General features: G+C 42.9%; 1 pseudogene; it reads left to right on the forward strand.

Moving 5' to 3' along the window:
- Nucleotides 1-18,272: 18,272 nt before the first annotated feature.
- Nucleotides 18,273-18,636, forward strand: LOC127688740 (chromatin accessibility complex protein 1-like; annotated as a pseudogene).
- The last annotated feature ends 7,781 nt before the right edge of the window (nt 18,637-26,417 follow it).

The following is a 26,417-nucleotide window of genomic DNA, read 5'->3' on the forward strand; positions in this document are numbered from 1 at the left end:
ATAGCTCTAACACTGAATCACCAGTTTTAAACTAACCTTTTCTTAATAACACTATACCTTTTACATAATAACCAATTAATTTATAACTCTTAAGTCAAGAAATGTAAAGCCTTATACCATTAAAACCAATTAGAAACAAGTATAAAGCGACTACATGAATTTCACAAGCCAAACCAAAGTCTTCCCAAATCTCGAGGTTTCTGGGCTTTTAAGAGCGGCTTTTTCCCCAGCCATGCTTGCCTCTTGGGTGAGTGAGCTACGCTGTTGCAGCATGGCTTTGAATCAATCCCCACACAAACTGTGGCTGGCTCAAGAGGTTGCCAGCAGATGAAATCCTTACCAATTTTTCTTTTTAACATGAAACAGTCATTCACACAAAGACACAGAGAGGACATAAACATACACATAGACAATCGGTCGGTGCACCGGGACAAACACGGAAAGATACACAGAAAGTTAAGCGTGCTTGTTAAGCAATTGCATCCATTTTCCTCTTTAAACAGCTCTTAGAGGCTGTGGACATATGCCTATTTTTAAAAACCCCTTTCTTTTCGCCGAAATCAGCTCTTACGAGCTTTGGGCAAATGCCTACCAAATTCCTTCCCCATATTTCCCTATCTTATCAACCCAAGCAGTCCCTGTGCTGGGTCCACACAGTATGCTTGAAAAACTGTATCCCTTCCTGCACTCACAACAATAGACACGAATTCACTAGCGCTAGTTTTGACCTCTATGTTGCTTACCGTGCGGATACCATTAATTTTCACCTTTTCTGCGAAGCTTCGCTGGATAGGGCTACCTCAGGAAATTCTCTCGTGCCAGGTCTTCCCACGTTCAGGCGCCAAATATGTAGCTGCCCGCAGCCACATGTAAACCGGGTTACCTGTTGAGAGAATTTTGGGGTTATAGGGAAGAGGGGCGAAAAGAACGTGCGGCCAAGTCAATGTTCACTGATCAAAGCCGTAAACTTTAATGGCGCCAGACCTTTTAACAGTTCGGGCAAACCCTTCCCCCCAGACTCCAGGCTGAGTTCTGGTGGAAGTTGTCTAGCTTCTCTTGGAGGTCTTCGTCTTGACTGCTCCGGCAGCTGGGTGGGTCACTTGCTTAATTCAGGAATCCCTATACCTGGAGGAACAATGAACTTAACCTTTACTACGAGCGCTCCACCCTAGGTGGAGCAGGATCCTGGCTAACTGGGAGAAGTTAACCTTGACCAAAGTCAAACTCTGACCAAGTGCAAGACTGCCCCAATATGGCTCTGTACACTATAGAATGACAGAAGTTGCTCCATTATCACACTAGAGCTCCTTGGAGCTCTATCACTGGATGATAGAAATAGAACACAGGCTGGAGAGGGGATGTGTCTGCCTTCAGGACAACCTCTGTAGTCAGCATTATATTTATTTTGTCATAGTTACCAGGGAGTTTAAGAGTTGACCTTAGAGATTCCAGTCAAGTGTGTTACATTAGTGCCCAGACATTTACATCCAAACACATTCTCCCACTCCCAAGTGAGGTTTATTAATAGTAAGATTCTTGAAGTCATTGGTTAGGGGTCTGCAAACTATAGCCCCTGGACCAAATCCAGTCTTAGGCCTTGTTTGTTTTATAGCTTATAGTTAAGAGTGTTTTATTAGTTTTAAAGCCTTATAAATAAAATTAAGAAAAAGAATATGTGATAATATAATAAATGCAATACTATATAATATAATATAGTATAATATGACAATATAATGCAAACAGCCCACATAACATAAAGCACTTAGTACCCAACTTAATTTTTTAAAGGTTTACTTTACTTTTATTTATCTGTGTGCATGTCTGTACATCTGATGTGTGTGTGTGTGTGTGTGTGTGTGTGTGTGTATGCCTTTAGAGTGGGTTGGATCCCTGCCCAGTGTGGATGCTAGGAACAGAACTAAGATCCTCCGGAAGAGCAAGTGTCTTTAACCACCGAATCCTCTCTCCAGCCCCTACGTCACCCTTTGTTTAAGTCTGGCTTAGCTGGGGAATAAATACAAGTCTTAGCTTGCTTCCTGTGTTGTGATAAAGGATAACAACCCAAAGCAACTCAGGGATTTATTTTAGTTTAACGGCTACAGTCCATTATGAAGGGAACTCAAGGTTGAAACTCAAGTAGGACCCTGGAGGCAGGAGCTGAAGCAGAAGCCATGGAGGAATGCTACTTACCTGCCTTCTCTCCCTGGCTTGCTCAGTTCACTTTCTTGTATATCCCAGAACTTGTGGGTAGCACTAGCCACAGTAGGCTGAGCTCTTCTACTCAACTGGCAATTAAGGAAATGCCTCACAGACACATCTGTGGAGGCTGATGGAAGCAATTCTTCAGATGAGGTTCCCTCCTACCAGGTGTCAAGTTGGCAGTTGAAGCTAAGTGTGGCAGTAAGTTTTACAGCTAGTGAGGGAGCAGTGGCCTGTGACACTTTAAACTTGCTCTGTATCCATGGAAGGGAATACTTGTTGCCGTGTACCGGTATTATTTTTTAAGCACACATTTGCCTCCCTTGTCACTGAGTGCCTTATATTTCCATCCACACATTACAGCTCCCAATAAGGCAAGACATAATGATCTGATCACTGAAAGGGACGCCAAATGCTTTCAGCTCATTCTTCAGGTAGGGAAGGAGAAAGAAGATCAGGTCATAGAAATCCTGGGAAGTATTTTCAGTTACAGATATGTGGCTCTTAGGTTGGCATGTGCTGTTCTGACCTTAGGATACAACTATTTCTTTAGTATACTGGCTTAGCAAATGTCTTACAGTTTGGTATTAAGACTTGGACAATAGGGAGAGGTGAAAGAGTCAGCTGGAGATAGGGTGTGGCCCAAGAATGGTCTTCAAATGGAAGTCTCGTCTCCCACTAGACTCACAACAAAGGCTGAGGCTTATGATCAGGTCAGGTATTCCATGAGGTATGAGCTTGCACCTTGCCCAGGGATTGTGATACAGGGGGCAGCATTTAAGGATGGACTGCCCTCCACACATATGCACACATATACATGTGCATTGACATGAACATGTTTCTATACGAGAGAGAGAGAGAGAGAGAGAGAGAGAGAGAGAGAGAGAAAGAGAGAGAGAGAATCTGTAATGTTGGTACTCGTGTTATTTCCTTAACTAATGCTAATTTGGAAATCCATCATGGCTCTGGGACAAGCCCTGGGTGTTGAGTGAGTCCTGAGACCAGTATCCTGTAGAAGCTGGGGAGCATCTGGGTGAGGCTAGGATCCTCCAGGTTGAGCACATGCTCTACTTCCTGGAAAACTCCCAGACACTTTAACCTTACCAGAGAGATACCAAGCTTTCTGCAGAAATATCACAGAGCTTAGAGAACTTGCAAAACAAAACAAAATAAAACAAACAAAACCCAAACAACCACCACCAACACAACATAAAACTTCAAATCAGTGTTTGCACTCTGCATTTATATAGATTGATTAGACACATGAATTAATCTATTTCTGTATAGATATGGAAAGGGAGGTGTGAAGTAAGTTCCGTGAGTCATGCACGGAGTCCACACTAGTCGCATTTGACTCTACAGCCTGTCCCTTCCACCTTAGCCAGCCACTTCTTGTAGAGTCCTGGTCTATTAGGGAGGTGTACAGGTCATTAACCACTTTCAAGTGAGAAAACAAAGACTTGGAGAAGTGAAGGAGCTTGTTCAAACTCATTCAGCTGATCACCAGCATTAAAGACCTACTTCTGGTTAGTGGATGCAAGTCACCTTATAATTCTTCTCAAAGGAGCTGAGGTTGTCAAGTGGAGTGAGTTGAAACCCTTGGGGACAAAAAAAGCATTGAAGGGAAGAGAGTTTGTAGAGCCAGCAAATTTCCCTCATGTTAATGACCTGCCAGTTGATGTCCTCTTTGGAACAGCTTTAAGGAAGGTTACAGTCTACCTGTTTATCTTAGCTCTTAAAACATTAACTTGGCTAGTTTGAAGTGACCTTTTCAAAGCTGAGTTCATGGACAGAGGCCAGATATACAAAAAGTCATCTCTATCCACCCAGAACTGGTCTAGGTGGGTCCTCAGCCTCTGGTACACCTGCAACCTGTCTCCCTGTTTCCCAGAGAGCTCATTTAGGGATGGCAGCAGAAGTGCTCAATAAAAGCTGGGTGGTGGTAGTATATGCTTTTAATCCCAACGCTTGGGAGACAGAGGCAGGTGCATCTCTGAGTTTGGAGCCAGCTTGGTCTACAGAATGCCTTCCAAGGCAGTCAGGGCTACACAGAGAAACCCTGTCTCAAAAAGCAAAGCAAAACAAACAAACCAAAACCAAAACCAAAAATCCAACAGTGATGGTTTGCATATGCTTAGCTCAGGGAGCAGCACTATTTGAAGGTGTGGCCTTGTTGGAGTAGGTGTGGCCTTGTTGAAGTAGGTGTGGCCTTGTTGGAGTAGGTGTGGCCTCATTGGAGTAGGTGTGGCCTTGTTGGAGTAGGTGTAGCCCTGTTGGAGGAGATATGCTACTACCGGCATGGTCGTTAATACCCTAGTCCTAGATGCTTGGAAGCCAGTATTTTGCTAGCCACCTTCAGATGAAGATGTAGAACTTTCATCTCCTCCTGTACCATGCATGACTGGATGTTGCCATGTTCCTGCCTTGATGATAATGGACTGAACCTCTGAACCTGCAAGCCAGCCCCAATTAAATATCCTTGTAAGAGTTGCCTTGGTCATAGTGTCTGTTCACAGCAGTGAAACCATAACTAAGACACAAACCAACCAACCAACCAGCCAACCCCTCCCCCCACCAAAAAATGTTTGACAAGGGTCTCAAAACTGACCAGGTCTTTGATTTCTTGTCCTAGTACCTATCTGGGAAGCTGCTGCTGCCCAAGTTGCAAATGAGCCAGTTTCAGAGCACTGATGGCACACCATAGTTTGGTTTCTTAGCTGTGTAGCTTTCGGACATATTTCATGGTTAATCTCTGTTGTTATTCAACTTTTAAAGATGATACCATGAATACTTAGGCCACAGAAGTGACCTTTGATGATGGTCAAGAGCAGGAGATAATTATCTGTCTGGATAATTTAAGTTCTCTTCTTCCTAGCATTTAGGATGCTTGGATCAGTTCTTTAATCTCGTGTCTTTTCTAGTTTCCAGTTTTGCCCATATCAATGTAGAATAATGGAGATTTCTGGAGTTGTCACATGAAGGGAGTTAGTATGAGCAGTTTGCTTATGTAATACAGACAGACAACGGTCTTGTCTTCACTTTGTTGTTGGGAACACAAGGGCATAAGGGCCAGTTTATGTTTAGACAACACGGTGCTGATATAGGCATCTGGTGTGCGTCAGCTAAAACCTGGCTGACACCAGACATCTGCTATGGGCCAGTTCAAAACAGCTGATACCAGATATGTTGGTTTGAGTGAGAAGTGTCCCTCCTAGGCTCCTGTAATTGAAAACTTGATCTTGCAGACAGGATAAATTTTGGGTTGAAAGTTTTGTGGGTAGGTTGGTGTCCTTATCCCTCCACTTGGGTTCTTGCCTGACTACAGGAGGTGGTCACTTTAGGTTCCATATCACCAATTCAGTGAGTCACAGCTAAGGTCACTCCCATTGATTCTTGCGCATCTTCCTTATCCCAAGTCTCTGCCTTGTCCTGGAGATGCACACCCTTCACCATCATCCAGATTTCCATTCAATCTTATGGCCATTTGTCCATCTCTCCTGTCTCTACCCACACTTGATCCTGAACCCCCATTCCCTTTCCCATATCTTCTTCCTCCAAGTTTCTTCCTTCCATCTGCCTCTTTTGACTATTTTGTTCCCCCTTCTAAGTGAGATTCAAGCACTTTCACTGGTGCCTTCTTTCTTGCTTACCTTCTTTGGATTTGTAAAGTCTAGCATGGTTATCCTGTATTTTATGGCTAATATCCACTTATAAGTGAGTACATACCATGCATGTCCTTTTGGGACTGGATTACCTCACTCAGGATGATATTCATTATTCTGTCTACAAGAAATTCAGGTACAGGGAATGGAGTAGAGACTAAGGGAATGACTAATCAATAACCGGCCCAACTTGAGGCCCATCCCACTAGCAAGCACCAATCCCTGACACTTTTAATGAGACTCTGTTAAGCTTGCAGACAGGAACCTAGCATTGGCTGTCCTCTGAGAGGCACCACCCAGAAGTTGACTCAGACAGATGCAGACACCCACAGCCAAACAGTGGATGGAGCTTTGGGACTCTTATGGAAGAGTAGGAGAAAGTACTGAAGGCTTCTAAGGAGATAGGAACCCCATAGGAAGAACAACAGAGTCAACTAACCTGGACCCTTGGGACTCTCAGAGACTGAACCACCAACCAAAGAACATACACGGGCTGCACCTAGGCCTCTCTGTTCATATGTAGCAGATGTGCAGCTTAATCTTCATTTGAGTCCCAAATAACTGGAGCAGGGGCTGTCCAAAAGTTGGTGCCTGTATGTGGGATATGTAGTTCTAGCTGGGCTGTCTTGTCTGGTCTCAATGGGAGAGGATACACCTAGCCTCTCAGAGACTTGAAGTGCTATGGGGTCAGGGGATATTTGGGGGTGCACCTGCTCAAAGGAGAAGGCACGGGGGATGAGCGAAGGATTGTAGGGTTATAGGAGGGGACAGTGAGCAGGATGCAAAGTGAGTAAGTAAAACACAAACAAACAAAACCAAACAAAACAAGAAAACTTAGTTTTCAATTAGTGGTGGAGGTGGAAACTTTCTGGAAGAAGAGGGTGGGCTTCTCTGGGGGGGGTGGGCTTTGAGTATTTATAGTCTTGACTCTTTTCCTGTTCATTCTCTGCTTGTGTTTGAAGATGTGAACTTTCTGCTTCCCGCTGCTGTTACCATGCCTGCCTATTGCTACTCTGCCTTCCCACCATATTTATCCACCTAGAACTGTAAGCTCGAATAAACATTTCTTTCTAGGAGTTTCTTCTCTGGTCATGATGTTTTATTACAGCAACAGCAAAGTAACTAATACACAGGATGTCTTGGGAACTCCAGAGTAAATGGTGATGTCACCTGTTATATAACTACTCTTTGGCAGAGTGCCACTTTTGTGTAATTCTTTACAAACATGGCCTTGAGGTTAAAGATCTGAATCTTTGCTTTCACCAGACTGCTTATATCTGTCTGTCTGGAAGCCTATGTGCCTCATAGCATGTGGCCAGTGCACATGCTTATCTATGCCCATCTATAGGCAGCCTGTATAGACTTTGGTGCCTGTTGATGGCTGCTTGCTCAAGGCTTGTGTGCTAAAGATGTGTCTTATTAGTCTATGTCTCCTCGCATTCTCTTCAAATCCTTGCCACCTCCTAATCCTGACAACAAAGTTCAGACCCCACACTTGTTCAGACAGTTGATTCTTTTTCTGATTCCTTATCTTTCCCCAACCCACAAAGCTGGATAAGAGGCAGACACAATCACACTCTGTTTCTTCTAGCTTAACCCATTCCTGTAGTCAGCAGAGACAAACAGCTTGAGCCTAGCTCATTAATCCATGGAGGATGGCTATTTCTTTGCAGGCCCACTAATGAAAGACTTTAGGAAAGTCAGGGCTATGGAGGGGCACCGAAGAAGCTCGTTCAATGCATTATTTCCAAGGGAAGCAAATAGAGAACAGAAAGCAGACATAACTGATTAACTCAAGGCCCCCAGAGCACAGCAGGGGCTGGGTGTGCTGACCTCTGGCCTTCAGATTCTCAGGGCAGTAGGTTTATGGTCTGCTGTGCTGGGTCTTGATGCCTCTCTGAAAAAGGAGCTTCATATGCAAATTCTCAGTTCTTTGGTGAAAGCAGAAAGGACACTCATTTGTTCAAAAAACTCCATTGAGCTCCTTGTGCATAATAAATCACAAGACTGAGCTTTCTCCCTAGTCTCCTGTTGCTTGTAGAGCCAGGTATTTGCAGAGAGTACAGGAGGGCTTGGCTCTCTTTGCTCTCCCTGTCTCTTTAGATGGTGAAAAGAAGATTTCAGGGAGGTGGCATAAGAGGGGGGTAGGCAGAGGAGAATGAAGTGTGGGAGAAAGAAGGCTAGGGTATGACTCAGTTGTCCACAGAGAAACACGCGGTGGCTTTCTTTTCTCATTTTTTCTCTCCCAAATTAACAGTGGTCAGCCGAGCTGTGCCAGAGCCCTCTAACTCTCTCAAATGCAGTCCTTTCTACTTTCTAGTAAACTTGAGTTGCCATGGTGAGAGAGTGGCCTGGGACAAGTCAAATGTAAACCATTGGAAGCAACACCCCGACCCAGGGCAACAGACTAAGAGTTAATTAGAAAGACCTGCCATATGCTTCCCGTTCCCGGCCACAGGTTCAATTGCTTTATGATTTATCACCTGTTTCTTTAAGCAAAGCACGAGTCCTTGTTCTCAGTTCCCTGACTCTTGAATGTGTTAAGAATGGTTGGGGACCTAGGAGGCACGGGAAGAGGACAGAATGAGTGATTTCCCTTTTGTTCCTTTCAAAAGTGTTCTTAGACCATCTTATGGCTTATTCCGTGTTGCTCCTTCTGACTTTCACCATTCAGGCTGTGCCATCCACCTGAGCACCTCTCGTAATGTACAACTCGAACTAACTGTTGTTGGGAAGTTTGCTTTCCAACAACAAAACCACTCTGGCATTTCAGAGTTTATAAAGTCCCTTGTTTCATTTTTTGACACATCTTTGCAATGAGCCTGAGAAGAAGAAATGGCCAGAGATATCTTACTGTTTCTTATTTGCAAGAATAGGAAACCTCCACCAGAGAACTCCTACAGCTGATAAACAACTTCAGCAAAGTGGCTGGTTATAAAATCAACTCAAGCAAATCAGTTGCCTTCCTATACTCAAAGGATAAGCAGGCTGAGAAAGAAGTTAGGGAAATGACACCCTTCACAATAGCCACAACAATATAAAGTATCTTGGTGTGACTCTAACCAAATAAGTGAAAGATCTATATGACAAGAACTTCAGGTCTCTGAAGAAGGAAATCGAAGAAGACCTCAGAAAATGGAAAAATCTGCCATGCTCATGGATCGGCAGGATTAATATAGTTAAAATGGCCATCTTGCCAAAAGTGATCTACAGATTCAACGCAATCCCCATCAAAATCCCAACTCAGTTCTTCACAGAGTTAGAAAAAGCAATTCTCAAATTCATCTGGAATAACAAAAAACCCAGGATAGCTAAAACTATTCTCAACAACAAAAGAAATTCTGGGAGAATCAGTATCCCTGACTTCAAGCAATACTACAGAGCAATAGTGTTAAAAACTGCCTGGTATTGGCACAGTGACAGACAAGTGGACCAATGGAATAGAATTGAAGATCCAGAAATGAATCCACACACCTATGGTCACTTGATCTTCGACAAAGGAGCAGAAAACATCCAGTGGAAAAAAGATAGCCTTTTCAACAAATGGTGCTGGATCAATTGGAGGTCAGCATGCAGAAGAATGCAAATTGATCCATTCTTATCTTCATGTACTAAACTTCACTCCAAGTGGATCAAGGACCTCCATGTAAAACCAGACACACTGAAACTAATAGAAAAGAAACTGGGGAAGACCCTTGAGGACATGGGCACAGGGGGAAAGTTCCTGAACAGATCACCAATAGCTTATGCTCTAAGATCAAGAATTGACAAATGGGACCTCATAAAATTACAAAGTTTCTGTAAGGCAAAGGACACTGTTAAAAGGCAACCATCAAATTGGGAAAGGATATTCACCAGTCCTACATCTGATAGAGGGCTAATATCCAATATATACAAAGAACTCAAGACGTTAGACCCCAGGGAACCAATAACCCTATTAAAAATGGGGTACAGATCTAAACAAAGAATTTTCACCTGAAGAAATTCAGATGGCTGAGAGGCACCTTAAGAAGTGCTCAACATCATTAGTCATTAGGGAAATGCAAATCAAAACAACCCTGAGATTTCACCTTATACCAGTCAGAATGGCTAAGGTCAAAAACTTAGGAGACAGCAGGTGTTGGCGAGGATGTGCAGAAAGAGGAACACTCCTCCACTGCTGGTGGGGTTGTAAGATGGTATAACCACTTTGGAAATCAGTCCTGTGGTTCCTCAGAAAACTGGACATGACACTTCCGGAGGACCCTGCTATACCTCTCCTGGGCATATACCCAATGGATTCCCCAGCATGCAATAAAGACACATGCTCCATTATGTTCATAGCAGCCTTATTTATAATAGTCAGAAGCTGGAAAGAACCCAGATGTCCCTCAAAGGAGGAATGGATACAGAAAATGTGGTATATTTATACAATGGAATACTACTCGGCAATTAGAAACAATGAATTCACAAAATTTTTAGGCAAATGGTTTGATCTGGAAAATATCATCCTAAGTGAGGTAACCCAGTCACAAAAGAATACACATGGAATGCAATCTCTGATAAGTGGATATTAATTAGCCCAGAAACTCTGAATACCCAAGGCACAAATTGCATAACAAATGACTCCCATGAAGAAGTATGGAGAGGGTCCTGATCCTGGAAAGGATTGATCTAGCATTGGAGGGGAATATAAGGACAGAGAAAAAGGAGGGAGGTGATTGGAGAATGGATGGAGAGAAGAAGGTTTATGGGACATATGGGGAGGGGGGATCTGGGAAAGGGGAAATCATTTGGAATGTAAACAAAGAATATAGAAAATAAAAATATTTTTTTAAAAAAGAAGCTAATATGTGAATGTTAAAAAAAAAAAAGGAATATGGTCCTAGGAAGAAGTACCAGTGTAAATAATGTTCACCTAGTGGAGTCAGGTTTAAGGTTGTGTGTTCTGAATTCAAATCCACAGCTAAGTTGTTCTCTTTATGGTCTGGTGTTGATGCTGATTTGTGAGCACAGTGGTCTCAGTCTTCTCAGAGAGAGGGTCTTGGAGACACACAGCATAGTTAACAATACCATTAACTGTTTGCACTTAATGTGTGCCATGGGTAGGTCTTGTTTTCACTATGCATGGATATCACATATGGGAGGTGACAGGTATGCTAACACATATATCAAGATATCAGGTTGAATATCTGAAATTTATAAATTCTAACTGGCTAGAACTGTTTCAATAAAGGTAAAAATTAACTTAAAGAAAGACTCTACTTTTCTGGTCCTAACGGGTTCTACTGTTCCCTGTTATATGCTTTAGTATAGAAAAACCCAAACTGAGGCTGAACTCCCAAGAGGTAGGTGAGCTTTGTCTTGTTGTGGGGTAGGAGCTGGTATCATCTCACAGTATATATGTTGCATATCTTAAACTGAGTAAACTATAAACAATATAAATTTATTTCTCAGAGTTCAGGAGTTGGGGGATTCAAGATCAAGGCACCCACAGATTAGGTGTCTAGGCAAGGGCTGCTGTCTGAGTCATGGATGATAACTTCTAGCTGGGTTCTTAATGGTCGAAGGGTTAAGCAGTTCTCTTCAACCCTTTTCAAAAACATTAATCCCAATGAATTCATGAAATTCTTAGGCAAATGGATGGAGCTAGAGAACATCATACTAAATGAGGTAACCCAGACTCAAAAGGTGAATCATGGTATGCACTCACTAATAAGTGGTTATTAACCTAGAAAACTGGAATACCCAAAACATAATCCACACATCAAATGAGATACAAGAAGAAAGCAGGAGTGGTCCCTGGTTCTGGAAAGACTCAGTGAAACAGTATTTGGCAAAACCAGAACGGGGAACTGGGAAGGGGTGGGAGGGAGGACAGGGGAAGAGAAGGGGGCTTACGGGACTTTCGGGGAGTGGGGGGGACTAGAAAAGGGGAAATCATTTGAAATGTAAATAAATTATATCGAATAAAAAAATGTTTATTCACAAGATAAAATTAAAAAAAAAAAAACATTAATCCCATTTGTGAGGACCAGGTGCTTGGGTACTAATCAGTGTCCCCAAATATCCCTATTTCTTATCACTATCTCAAGGCTGTTGGATATTAACAACTCAAAATTAAGACATTGTTATAATACTTTATTTTACATAGTAATGTGTATTTAGAAAGTATTTACTCCCAAGTTTGCACAGTCATTTTTGGCATTAGCTTTACCTCTAATAGTTCTAAAGAAGTGTCTACTGGGATAGAGGAACTTTAATGGAGTCCCTTGAGATACAGGTCCATGTTCAGATTTTCATAGAATGATGATGACGAGTCAAACTTTAAGCAGACCAATAGCAAATCAAAATACCAACAGCTATTGCACATAGAAAAAGCAAAACGTTTCCTCCCAGATTATTCTATTTTGTCTTCTCTGCTCACCCATGAGATAGGTACTGATACTATCCCTTTGATGATGAGGAGCTGTGACCAAAGATGTTCAATGATTTGTTCTATGTCTTCAGGCCAGTAATGGTTAGAAGCCTATTCCTAATTGGCATTGTGCAATTCACTCATTTACTGATTACAGTGCAGAAAACTAATGTACTAATTTTTTGTGAGTGGGACTCAGATTACAGAATTCATTGAGGACCCTCATTTTTGCAAGGCCTGTGCTGTTTTTGCTTAGTGACTCTACTGGAGACACCAAGCAATAGATACGGTTTTCCTTGGAATGTGACCAAAGGCAATTGGCTGTCTTTAAGGGATGCTTCCTCCCACAGGATTGATGATCTAGAAACTGAGCCCTGGGTGGTGGCAGGGACACTCTGAGAATCTTATTGCATGGCTCCCCCTTCCAGACTCCTGTGGACCCCCACCCTTTGTTATGACAACACAACATTACCTCACATGCATTGCAATTCAACTGAGTAGGTTACCATAAACCACATTCCAACGTGTTTTACTGGAGAAGCACCCTGGGGTCACCCTGATTGGACTTAGGGGAGACTCTGGTGTCCTTAATTGAATTTGAACAGCATCCTGTTCTCCTTGACAGAGGATGGGGGCAGGGAGCCCACTCCCATCAATGGCACATTTACAACCATCTCCAGAGTGGCTCATTTTTGCAGATGGAGAAGCTCAGACATTTTATGTTCTTATTGTTTTCAATTTACTGACCAAATTCTGGGACTAGACCCAATTTGAGGTTTGTAACCTCTTGTGTGTTATTACGGAGAGAAAAGTAGTGCATAATGAATGAATTTCTTGTTCTTGCCTCCGATTCAGTCTGGCTTCTAAGTGGGACAGTTAGGTGTCACATATTTATTTATGAACACATGCGCGTAAGCATATAAGCATATAAGCACACATATATATTCTGAAATGTGCATATTTGATGTACCATATCAGAGAGTCAGAGCATATCAAGAGCCACAGCATAGGTAGCTCAGCTTAAATTCCTCTTCTCCCAGACTTCACTGTGACAGATTCATATTCTGCCTACTGCTTTGCTTTACTGTAGCTACCCTGTGCTGTAACAGAAATTGGATACAACACAACTTATGTTAATTTATTTAATCACTATCACATATACAGAAATGTTGAGTGCTAGATGCTGCTTCAGGCACATTGGATGTACAGCTGGTTTAATCCCATTTAGAGCTCTTTGAGGTGGATCTGTTAGAGTCCTCCTTTTACAGAGAAGAAACAGGCAGATTTCCTTATGTGCTGGGGCACTGGGTTTATACGGTAGGGCCATGATGTGTAGCCTCACTGCTTTGTTGGTAGATTTGGGCTTTATTTTCTATGTGTATAGAATGTTAAAAAGCTGTCCTGTGATAGAGTCAAGGGTGGCAGAGTGACAACAGTCATTCCTCTGTGACCTAAAAGCTAGAGTTATCGAAGGCTGGATTTACTAACTCACAGACTGCTTTTATGGGCTACACACAGCAATTAAAAACACTTTTATTATTAAAATTCCTTCAGGAAACATTACTTTATTACTGTGATATTCCAGCCCTTCAGCTTCAACTTTTCCTCCCTTGAAACAATTATGTGCATAACGTACTTTTTAATAATCTGTGGTTTCTTTGGAATGCACGTATCATGTCTAACTAATGCACACTGCTCTTCCCAAGTTTTGGGGGCCCTGCCTGTGCTCACAAGATGCCTGTGGCTGAGGAAACCAGTTCTCCATGTTTAGCAGGCCTTGCTCAGAGGCAGCGTGATGACTCGTGTGTGCTTCCTGTCTTCAAACATGGGTGATGGATTCAGTCAAAGTCAGGGTCATCCCATGAGTAGCTCATGTCCGTGAGTCATAGCTGTAACCAAGATGGCAATGTTGAAGCCCTGAGAGGTGAAGACTGCAAGCCATGTGCTGGAGGAAAACGTGTCAGGGGTCAGGGGTCAGTGGTCAGTCACAGGCCATGAGCAAGAGGAGTCTATAGATGTGAAGTGCTCTGCATGTTGGACTTTAAGCTACTGTGTGGCTCAGGAACATTTGTAACTCCAGGGCCTCCCACAGTAAGGAGCTGATAGACTCCGAGTTTGCTTTGAATGAGCCATGAGGCTGTGAGTCAATGAAGTCCTGTGTTTTGCTGTTTGCTAGGAAAACCAACCCTGGACTCTGGGTTTCCTGAATGTGAGAGCCTCTGGCTTCATCTCCTATTTGTAGTGTCTTTTCTAGATTTTTTTTTATTGCCATAACTAGTTTATTCTTCTACTCAGAGTGTTAATCATATCCATCTGTACTGTACCACAATCTGGTTAACACTTTTAAATATGGATTTACTTTTCAGTTGTTACCTTACTTCTTTTAAGAAGCTTCCTTTAGGGCTGGGGAGATAGTCCGGTGGCTATTGTGTTTGCTATGCAAGCATGAGAACCTGAGTTTGGATCCTTAGAACCTGCATGAAAACTGGATACAGGTTTCTGTAATCCGGGCACTAGGGATGTAGATATAGATGGATCTGCAGGGATTGCTGTACCATCTGTGTAGCTAAAATGGTAAGCTCCAGATTTAATGAGAGACTGTCTAAAGACTCCTGACATAGACTTCTGGCCTCCATAATATTCCCAGGTCTGTGGGTATACACACATACAATTTCCTTTATTTGTGATAGGGAAGACCTGCTGGCAATGAATTTTGCTTATCTGAAAAAGTCTTAATATTTCTTTTATTTCTGATATTTATTAGATTTTTTAACTCTTTTAAAGTAGGGGTTATAAAACGTTAATATAACTAACATAATTAACATAAGCTAAAGTTGTTACTTAGCATTAAGACAGATGTCCATGTGTATGCGTATACTTATTCCTTAGTGTAAATGCATTTCCCCTTTGTGGATAGAGTTGGAGAAAGATTGTATATCATTAGGTATAGAAAGGCTCTCAGTTTCTTCTACTGTCAAAAGTGTCACCAATCACCACATTCATCCATTTTGAGCCACCGTGAAATACTTGAGACCAGGTAATTTATAAAGAACAGACTTATTATCACATGTCTAGAGGCTGGGGAGTCCAGGGAGAAGTTAGGCCCATTGTCCTGTATCACCCATGGTAGAGGATAGGAGAGGAGAAATGAGAGAAGATAAGAGAGAAGAAAGAAAGGGAAGAGAAGGGACAGAGGTGGAGACGGAGACAGAGAGATGGGGTGGGGAGAGACTCAGTTCTTTTGCACTAAGGATTCAGTGTCTAACATGTACACTTGAGGAGGGGAGGCAGATCCCCTCCACTGCATTCCATCTTTCATGTCTAAGCTTTCTATTCCATCTCCTCTACCTACCCCGTGTTTGGACCAGTGTAGTGTTTTCCCATCATCCACCTTTTCTCTTGTTATCTATCTTCCATCAGTCCCCAGGACACAGCTTTTCCACTTGTTGGTAGGCTGACCCTAGCCAATGCATTTATTGTTTCTGAGTCTGAATTTCCTTATTTGTCAAAAGTAGATAATGAAAAAAAATGCCCCACTAATAGCGTGCAAATTTGTTGAAAATATCTGTGTGAACCAGGCCAAACCACAGAGGCTGAGCCAGGGTAGAGGGCCAGAGTGACAGAAGAGCCAGACTTGGCCAAGGCGACTTCCTGTTTGCATGGAGGTTGGTTGCCTCAGCTTGAGAGCAACACAAGCACGTGCCCAAGTGCAAGTTCAAAAGCATCAGTTCTAGGCAGTTTCAGAAATGCGGCTGAGGTTACAGCCAACCTCAGGGTAAGATTGCTCCACAGTTCCTCAGTCTCCTGATGGTGCACTAACTATTAGTTGTGGTTTCCCACTGTTCTAGATACTTTATCACAGTTAACACAGCAGAGATGAAAGTCACTGTAATTATCTCCATTGCACAGAATTGGCAACTGATTCAAAGGTTAAGTAATATAAAAGAATAGGGGTTCAAAAATTATAAAAACATTAACTTAGGATTTAAACTCAGTTTTATCTATAAATCCATTAACTCAGAGTTAATGCTGTCAAAACACATACTTTCTCTATCTGTGAGGAGTTGGTTCCAGGACCCTCCACAAATCTCCACAGTTTCAAATCTCTCATATAGCATGGTTTGGCATTTGTATATCTATGCATCCTCCTATACACTTCACAGCATCTCTGGATTGCTTACAACACCTAATTCAAAGTTGATGATAGGCAAATTGTTATATGGAATTGCCCAGGGGATACTGACAAGTTAAAGAACATGTCATATGTTCAGCATTACGTTTTGACTAGCAGTTGACAGGAAGGGCATAGAGCCCACAGACACAGGGCACCCACGGTGTTTCTTAAGGTAGGACCTGTGTCTTGATTCTCTATCCACAAAGTGCCTTGTATATAAGAAGTACTTAGTGATATTTTCTGACAAATGATATAAAGTCAATGACAAAACCCTGTTTTATAGGTTATGACTTACTGGGAATTGGGAAGGTTCTTGATAAGTAATGATGGCTCCTGGAAAGCACAGAGAAGAGACTGTCTTAGAGGCCTAATGCTAAATTCAATTTCCAAGCAGGTATGCAAAATTGAAGAGGATGAATCAGGTGGCTGATGCAGGAGGATCATGAACTTAAGGCCGGCCTGGGCTACATAATAATACTCTATCTCGGAAAGAAAGGAAAGAAAGGAAGAGAGGGAGAAAATTAGGAGAGGAAGAGGAGAGAGCACACATTTCTGAGTATTTCATGGTTTATATCGGCATTAGCAACTTCCTGAGAAGAATGAGGACAGATGCTCTTTGTCTTAGGGACATGTCTTTTCCAGCCCGATCAGCAGCATATAGGAACAGCAACAAGAAATGCTATTCTGAAAGATTATTTTTTAAAAGGTCATTATTTAATAAAGATGGAAGCAATATGTGGCATATACTCTTAGGATATAGATCAACATATTATAGATTAAGGATTCCTATAATTAAAATACCCTAGCACTCTTGGCTTCAAAAGGAAGGGAAAAGACCTGAACACAATGTATGGCATATTAGGGATCGTGGCTGATTATATCTCCAGATTTTCCAGCTCTGGGAAGTTACTTATGCCACATAACAATGGTATATGTCTAGTCTATGATTGTTTTATGTTCAGTATTTTATTAGAATTTTCTTTTCATATAATTTTTTGGAAATTCCAAAGTAAGCTGTTAGATAGTGAACCTGCAATGCCATGCACAGGTTCATGGTTCCAGGCTGTGTCACTGTTTGAAGGCTGCACAGCCTCTAGGCGCTAGGATCTGGCTAGTAGATGTGGGTCACTAGGTGAGGGCATTGGGAAGTTATACCTACTCCTAATTTGGCCTGAGTTCTCCCTTTCCTCTCTGCCATGCTGTAAACAAGTCACTGCATCATGCTCTTGCTGCCATCGTACCTTCCTTCCTGAACTGAAGTAAAAATCTCACTGAAATGATGGGCCCAAATAAATTTCTCCTCCATTTTGCCACTATGTTGAGAAAAGTTACTATATGTAACTGCTCGGTCCTCCGCCCCCTTTGACCCACCTGTGCTCGATAGCCACTCAGTCCCGCAGGCAGCTCGAGGGATTTGCTCACCTCTTGGCCACTCTGACATCTTTTAGTCACTTCTCCAGGCTGTTGTCTTTCTTTATTTTGCCAAGAACAAATACAGTTCAGTTGTACCACAGCTAAAATAGAGATAGGAGTAAAGGAAAAGACCTTTGAGGTCAACAGTTCTGCAAATTCTACTCATGTCATACATTTGAACAGAGGAAGGTTGGTACCTTAAAACATGGAAGTTGATTATAACCCTCCAAATATCAGTTTTCTATCTCTAGAAGATCTCACCTCTAGCAGGTTGTCTATTATGTATAGAGGAGACATGGCATTTTGAATTGAAGAGGATTTCCTTAGCAAGTAATGTGCTTCCCGGGCTCTGCTGGCGCTTGCAGAAACCATCGTGATCAGCATGGCTAGAGTTGGGAAGGGATCATGGGCCATCCAGATGAGAAAGATGGCGGCCGTAGCCATGGGCAAAGACAAGTGCAGGCAACAGTGGCTTGTGTCGCTGCCCCTGTCCGGCATCCGAGTCATCATGAAGAGCTCTCCTGAGATGTCCTCTGGTGCTCATGGCCCAGGCCATGGAGTTCCTTGTTCAGAATCTAGCCATCTGTTCCTACAGACACGGCACTGGCAAAGCCAAGAAAGCACGGACATACAGTGACTTAGCCAGCACCGCAGAGGATTCAGAGACACTTCAATTTCTCACAGATGTATTACCAAAGAAGACGTTAGCTAGTAAGTACCTGAAAATGCTCTAAGAGAAGAGGGAGGAGGAGGAGGACAATGGAAGCGACCATGGTGAAGCCCTGGCTTAGGCCAGCAAGAAGAGCTCTCAGCGAGTGCAGTGCGCAGACGGAAGGACAGACTAACAGCTGCGGAGTGAAGGGCACCACAGCTTTGTCTCAGACTTGCAACTTGTTGCATTCGCTCTTGAGTGGAAAGGACTGGACAGCGGCCTGCTCCACAGACCCTTCAGCCATCTCCCCTCTCCCACTAGGAGAGTCCTGGGCAGAGGGCACCGCTCTGGCTTTGAACTTACAGGGAAGACCTGGGAAGATCCCCTTCAGCTGTGTAGTCATGTGGATACCCTGATCTCACAGACTACACACATACTGTGCTCCCTTTGATTTCTTCTATTTAAAAAAATAGATTTGCAGTTCTATTGTACCAAAATTTGCTTTTCTTGTTCCATTAAAGATTTGTATGTATTTTACAGTAACGTGCTTTATACAGAGAATTGCTTTTCTTTTTCCATTAAAGGTCTGTCTGTATTTTTGTTTTTAAAGAGCTGGGAAGGGGAGACTGAACAAGGAAAGGCAGATGGGATGTGTGACAGAACTTGAACACCTGTGGATGGGGGTGGGGAAGGCAAGGCGCAGTGCTGCAGATGACGCCTGCAGGACATGCGAGAATCTTCTGCCTCAGTCCACAAGAATGCTGTGCTTATCTGTTGGCTGTGAGACCTAAGGGTCGCCTAATAGCATCTTAATGTTATCACTGCCAGGCTGGCCTATAAGTCAGATGACCAGTAAGCCAGTTTGGAGAGGAGGAGCCCCAAGAAAGAGCGTGAGACATACCAGCTACTGTCAGGCTAAGCCTGCATTCCTCCGCAGACCCAGTCAGCTCTCTATCCTGTCACTTTTTCCTGAGGTCTTTATCGGACACAGCTTCTCAGTTCAAGGGTCAGCTGCTCACTAAACTCGAGGCTGTCTGAGGAGAAGTACAAGCTTACGTCAGAGCACAGGAGGTGGCCTTAGTCAGTGGTAGCTCTCTCCAATTCCAGATTTGCTTTATGAACGGACATGTCACAAAGATCACCCCTTTGGTTAATTCTGGGGACACGGAAACTGTTCTTGTCCCTACTTAAGGATTAGTGGCAGAGGCAAAGGATGCAGGTCAGCCCCCAGTGATACTGCTGGAATGTAGGATACTATGTCAAGGCCAAAGACTTTCTACCCGTGAGGATGCAGGGGATGGGGCTCACTTAAGCCATCTCGTTCCTCCACCAGCTCTTTATTGCTTTCTCTTTACGGTTGAACTCCTGCGCTGAGGGCATAAACTCTGTTGGAGTTGGACTTTATTTCGAGAAAACAATGCCTGGATTATGGTTGGTACGCTATAAACACCACTGAATGAAAACGTAGTAATGAGATTTCATGGTGTGGCTGCAGTGAGATTGTTCTGTCCTGTTCAAGACCTCCCCCCCCCCCTTTGCACTAAGTCTTATATAATCCAATCTGCCCTTAAACATCCCATGTAGCTGACGATGACTTTGAATTTCTGATCCCACTACTTTCATCAATTTCTGCAATCAGAGATGTGAGCTGCCCATGTCTGGTTTGTGCTAGACAAGAACTCTAGCAGATGAGTTATATCCCTAGTCCCTTTATAATACTTTTTTTTTTGTGACTGTGTGTGTGTGTGTGTGTGTATGTAGAGGTCAGAGGACAACTCTCGGAAGTCAGTCATTTCCTGCCACATTGTGGGTGCTGGAGATTAAGCCTAGGTTGTCAGACAAGCATGCCAGTGCCTCTGCTTGCATCTCCATCTCAGTGGCCTTTCTGAGAACTTCTGATAAGGAGATGATGGACCCACACAAGGGTCCAGGCCTAGGAATCAGAGATCCACAATTAGAGGACCACAGAGGGGCTAGGGAGATGGCTTAGCGGTTAAGAGCACTGATTGCTCTTCCAGAGGTCCTGAGTTCAATTCCCAGCAACTACAAGGTGGCTCACAGCCATCTGTAATGGGCTCTGATGCCCTCCTCTGGTGTGTCTGAAGACAGAGGACCACAGAGTATAGTCATCACTGGGGAAGATGCAAAGAGGGATGAGAAGGGAAAGGGGTAGGGAAGAAATTCACCCACAGTGGTCACACTCACCAAATGTTTATTGGATATCTCATCTATCCCCCTTTACATGATAAAGGCCACAGTTGTTGGTTATCTATGATAAGATGCAGCAAAGAGACTAGAGAAATTGACAGAGACTGGAGGAAGCTTCTCTGTGTTACTGCTAAGACCAGGCCTTCTTGCCAAAGCTCTGAAACTCCCATGCGAGTGATTTGGAGGATATGTTGGGGGAAGAAAGATTGCCAATAAGTTTCGCATCATCGAAACCTAGACAGAACTTGATGCTGTTGCCAGGCTTCAGAGTACACGAGGGCCAGCCAAACGCTGTCTACTGACAAATGGACGACAACTTTGATCAAGATGAAACAGAGCACACTGATAGTCATGTAAGAATTAGCTCCCCGTGGGTGAGTTCCTGCAAGTGGGAAATTATTTTGGGCGAGCGATGGCAGAACTGTAGCTGTTTGTTTGATGGATCGCTGTTTTCTCCACCAGAGACTGACCTTCCGAGAGCTGCAAGATGCCAAGAGTACCAGGAGGAGTGAGTGTGGCCTCAGTTTCTTCTGGTCACACAGACCCTTTCACCCTGTTGGCTCATACTTTCAGCGGTTATCCACAACCGCTGAGCCTCTCTCCAGTCCTAATGCATATACTGCTTACCTTCAGGACAGAAGAGTGGCTTGGGCCTAGACACTTCAATCAGAAGCCATGCTGAAGCTCCGCCCCTGGTTCCTCCCTCCTCTTTTTCTGTGTTGGATTCAAAGCCTCCACATTCCAGGCTGGTATTTCTGGCTTTCCTGAAACTCCCTGGGCTGCTGTAATAAATCACATCACCATTACGTAAGCGATGTATAAGCCCAGCCAGGAACACACAGCCCAGGGAAGAAGGGTGCTCAATGTTTTGATTTTTTTTTCCCTTTCTTTTGGAAGAAAATTTTGTTTCTCCCATCCTTGCTGGGGCAGAAATAAAGTCCACTTGGTGTGGAGGTAGGGGGAGAGTTCTTGACCAACATGAGGATTGTTCTGTATGTAGCAATTACAGAAGTACCATTGTGGGAAAGCACGGTGGCTTGCTCTGGGGGCTAGATAAGCAAGATGGATTAGACCGTCTTTCCTCTGTTGGCTCTGTGGTAGTTTAGCCATGTCTGGCTCAGCTGAGTATTGATAGCTCAGTGGATTGATAAGTGCATAAAAAAACCTTACCTGAACTAGGGGTCAGTCTGAACAGACAGAGCTTTTTCCACCTGGTGGAAGTTACTGAACAGATTATGAACTCAGCATCAGTTGTGAAATCTTCATCTCCTAGTCATCCAGACTGAAGACACTACAAACTTCCCTCCCCCTTTCCTTTTGTGCTAATGTCTTAGTTAGGCTTTCTATTGCTGTGAATGAGCAACTTGGAAAGGAAAGGGTTTATTCTGCTTACACTTCCACAGCACTGTTCATCATTGAATGCAGGAGGGCAGGGACTCAAACAGGGAAGGAACCTGGAGGCAGGAGCTGGTGCTGAGGCTGTGGAAGAGTGCTGCTTCCTGACTTGCTCCTAGTGGTTTGCTCAGCCTGCTCTCTTATGGAACCCAGGGCCACCAGCCCAGGTATGGAACTACCTACAATAGGCTGGGCCCTCTCCCATCAATCACTGATTGAGAAACTGCCCTACAGCTTGATATTGAATGGAGGCATTTTCTCAATTAAGGTTCCCTCCTCTCAGACGATATTGGCTGTGTCAAGTTGACATAAAATCTAGGCAACACAGGTGGTTTGAATGGGAATGTCTCCCACAGTATCGTGTTTTTCAGCTCTTAGTCCTTGGTTGTTACTGTTGGTATTTGGGAGATTTAGGAGATGTGGCTTTGGGGAGAATATGTCACTTGGAAGCAGGACTGGAGAGTTTAAAGACTCATGTTCCATTTCTAGTTGCTCTCCTTCATGCTTGCATTCTGAGATGTGAGCCTTCACCTTTCTGCTCCTTTTGCCATATTTACTGCTCAATGCCATGACCCCACCCCCATTGTTATGAACACTATCCCTCTGGAATCCTAAGCCTAAATAAACTTTTTTTTTTAAAAAAATATAAGTTGCTTTGGTTTTGGTGTTATATCACAGCATCAGAGAGATGACTAATACATCATTACTTCCCTGACAAAGGAGTCACTAAGGTTATTAAAAACAACCTTTCTCTGCATAGTGATCCAAGCCTATAGTTGCCAGCACTACAGAGATGAAGGATTCCTGCCTTAAGGCCAGCCTGGGATACATAGCAGGACTGGGTCTCAGAAAGCCAAGGGCTGGAGGGATACAGCTTAGTAAGAGAGGGCTGACCTACTATGCACAGGGCCGTAGGTTCCCATCCCCAGCACCACAAAACAACCAACCAATTAAACAATATTTCTCATTCATCATTTTTGCTGCCATGTATGCAGGTTGGGAGTGGGTGGGTTGCCCTGTAGAGACATCCTAGATGCTATTCGCTTCTCTCCTGTGACACAGGCAAGCTAATATTTCTGTACCCCAAGTTATTGTTTTAAAATGGGTTGATGAGACTTTTTGCATTGTCGGCTGTTGTGAAAAACTTAACAAATGACATAGACACACTGGTGACTAACCAGGGCAATAGCACCATGAAGGAGAGAGAGGAGTAGTTGAAAAAGCCTATAAAGATATACAACAAACTGTTAATGGCCTTTTAACATTAGAGCAGTAGGATTTATGAGCTTTAAAAAATAAACTTCTCCCTTTGTGCTTTCTTTATGTTTAAAATTTCCACAATGAGCATACATCATTTTTATAACCCCAAATTACAAATGTGAATTAAAATTCCACCAAACATTTAAGGACCAGCTGAAATGATACTTTTATTAAAACTTTCCAGCCTTCCCATTGGCAGGGCTCCCTCTCTGAGAAAGTTATGGAATCATGCTGAGACTTAGCTTAGTTCCCTGTTCAATAAATAAATAAAAATATGCACTCTATTATATATGCATATCAAATATAAAGAAGGCCCTGTACTTAATAATGGCCCAATGTTATAATTTCTGGACTTCGTGTTAATGCAAAAGTAATAATCAACACCCAAATGCACTTCAAATTTTGCATTTTGATTTTTTCCCCTAGGTTAGCAATACATTAAAGGATACAATCTCATGACATACTGGACAGGGGCAGGAAGCCGAAGCTTTTATCCAGTTCCAAGACCAAAAGGATGGAAAACAGATACTTTAGTGTATTGTGTTGCCAGCTACTTTGGGATGTTATATTTTGTATTTTCTTTCCTCCTCCTCCTCTCCATCCTTCCCCTCTTGCAGTCCTCCCTCCTCCTCCTCCTCCTCTTCCTCCTTTCTTCTGAGTTTTAGGACAAGGTCTTACTGTATAGTTCAGGCTGTCCTCACACTCACACTTCTAGTTTGCCTCCTGTTGCTATGATAAAATGTCATGAGCAAAAGCAACTTGGGAGGAAAAGTTCATTTCATTCTATACTGTACAATGGCAGCCTATCACTGAGGGAAGCCAAAGCAGGAAGTTAAGGCAGGAATCTGGAGGCAGGAACTTATGCAGAGACCATGGAGGAACACTGTTTCCTGGATTGCTTCCTTTAGCTTTGTTAGATAAATAATATAATATGATATGATATGATATGATATGATATGATATGATATGATATGATATGATAAGATATGATATGATATGATATGATATGATATGATATGATATGATATGATATGATATGATATAATATAATATAATATAAATGGTATAATTTAACACAAATAAAATAATATGGTATAAAACCAGATAGCTTTTTTTTTTTTTTACTTTTTTCTCCCCCCCCCACCCCCTGGTATATTCTTTATTTACATTTCTTTTTTTTCTCTCTTTTTTTTATTTTTTTATTTACATTGCAAATGATTTCCCCTTTTCTGGGTCCCCACTCCCCGCAAGTCCCATAAGCCCTCTTCCGTCCCCCTTTTCTTCCATCCACCCCTTCCCACTTCCCTGTTCTGGAATTCCCCTATACTCTTGCACTGAGTCTTTCCAGAACCAGGGGCCACTCCTCCATTCTTTTTGGACATCATTTAATTTGTGGATTATGTCCTGGGTATTCAAAGTTTCTAGGCTAACATCCACTTATCAATGAGTGCATACCATGATTGATCTTTTGAGACTGGGTTACCTCACTTAGTATGATGTTCTCCAGCTCCATCCATTTGTCTAAGAATTTCATGAATTCATTGTTTCTAATGGCTGAATAGTACTCCATTGTGTAAATATACCACATTTTTTGTATCCATTCCTCCATTGAGGGACACCTAGGTTCTTTCCAGCTTCTGGCTACTACAAATAGGGCTGCTATGAACATAGTTGAGCACGTGTCCTTATTGCATGCTGAAGAATCCTCTGGATATATGCCCAGTAGCTTTTTTTTTTTTTTTTTACTTCCCCCCCCCGGCCCCCCTGGTATATTCTTTATTTACATTTCAAATGATTTCTCCTTTCCTGGATTCTCCTCTCCCTGAAAGTCCCATAAGCCCTCTTCCCTCCCCCTGTTCCCCAATCAACCCCTTCCTGCTTCCCTGCCCTGGTATTCCCCTACACTGCTGCATAATATATGTCTTGGTCCACCTGCCCAGGGATAGCACTGACCACAGGGGGCTCGGACCTCTTATATCAATCAGCAGTCAAGACCCGTGCCCCACAGAAACACCCAAGCACCAGTGTGGTGGAGGCAGGTCCCCAGCAGAGACTCCATCTTTCCAGGTTATGTCTAGGTTTGTGTCAAGCTGACAAACCTAACCATCATACTCATTACACAGCTCAAGCTGGTCTTGAACCTGTAGTGTTGCCGCTCTTGCCTCAGCATCTCAAATGCTGAGATTACAAGAAAGTAGCGCCATGATTTTATCTTACCACGTCTACAAAATGCATGTGTGTATACATAACAGATTCAACACCTTACTACAAAAATAAATTTTGTTTTATATGGAGTTTTCCCAGACACTTATAGTTGATGGTTGGTTAGGCTAATATGGTATCCCATAGGTTAGATGGACTAAATGCATTTTGACTTAATATTTCAACTTCTGATGGCTTTTTTTGGGTTTAGATATTGTTTCATTGTACACCTGGGAACATCTTTATATATTATACCTTTTATGTGTATATATATATATACATTTGCTAGTTGTATCATAATGGTTCACTTTACCACTTACGCACTTTATGATATTAGCCGTCTATAGCTATGTATGATATATCATCTGTCTGTCTGTCCATCCATCCAGCTTTTATGCTGGACCCGACTATACAGTTGTTCCACGAGCCTTTGTTGACTGGGTACACCTAAGAGCAGGATCTAGGGGCTTTGCAAAGGAGGCAGGCAATCACACGAGCTTGGCCATGACTGTGTTCCCATCCTCACTGGGGACATTGTTCCTTAGAATTAAATGATGTTTGAAACCTCGAGATCCTCCAGTTTAGTCTCTCCATCCTCAGGATCTGCCTCAAAGATCTGGAAGGGAAATGGAAAGAGTATTTTTCATGAAAGTCCTACGGAACTTGGGGAGCAGTACTGCTTGACTGGGGTAGCAGCGGATAGGGAGGTCCTTCTGACCCTGGGTGTGCTGAATTGCTAGTGTCTTCCCCAAGGTGATGGTACTTTCTCCCCCTAAAACCTCCTTGAACAGAGCCAAGCCACCTTCACCGAGCTTTAGGAAAGAAAATGGCAGCTGAGAGAAGTGAGGACGATTA

This window comes from Apodemus sylvaticus, chromosome 7 (assembly GCF_947179515.1).
Source record: "Apodemus sylvaticus chromosome 7, mApoSyl1.1, whole genome shotgun sequence".
NCBI lineage: Eukaryota > Metazoa > Chordata > Mammalia > Rodentia > Muridae > Apodemus > Apodemus sylvaticus.